We start from the raw sequence: 549 nt of genomic DNA on the forward strand, positions 1-549 counted from the left end.
GAAGACCAGAAGTCACACACATCACCTCCTCACACTCTATTGGTGGAAACTTAGTCACATGACCACGGCTTTGTTAGTCCCTGGGATTCTCCATTAACATTGCATGGCTGACTCCCTCTCTTCCTTCAAGTCTCCCCTCAGATGTCCCCTTCTCAGAGACATCAGCCTGTAGAAAGGAGCACTTCCTTCCCCCACTTTCCCACGTGATGTTTCTCCATGATGCCTGCTTCCTACATATGCAGAGTCTGTGTCACTCCAGCGAAGGCTACCTCCAAGAGGACAAGTGACTGGCCCTTGATTTCATTCATTGTCACAATCCTATGCCAGACACATGGTTGGTGTTCAACAAATATTTGTGGGAATTAAGGAACAATTTAATAATGCTGTGAGATACATACTCTATGCCCATTTTTCTTTACTTTTACTTTTTAATATTTTTTAAATCTAAAGAGACAGGGTCTCCCTATGTTCCCCAGGATGGCCTCAAACTCCTCCCGCCTCTGCCTCCTGAGTAGCTGGGATTACGGGACTGTGCCACCATGCCTGGCT

This window comes from Mandrillus leucophaeus, unplaced genomic scaffold, assembly GCF_000951045.1.
Source record: "Mandrillus leucophaeus isolate KB7577 unplaced genomic scaffold, Mleu.le_1.0 Scaffold24, whole genome shotgun sequence".
NCBI classification, from domain to species: domain Eukaryota; kingdom Metazoa; phylum Chordata; class Mammalia; order Primates; family Cercopithecidae; genus Mandrillus; species Mandrillus leucophaeus.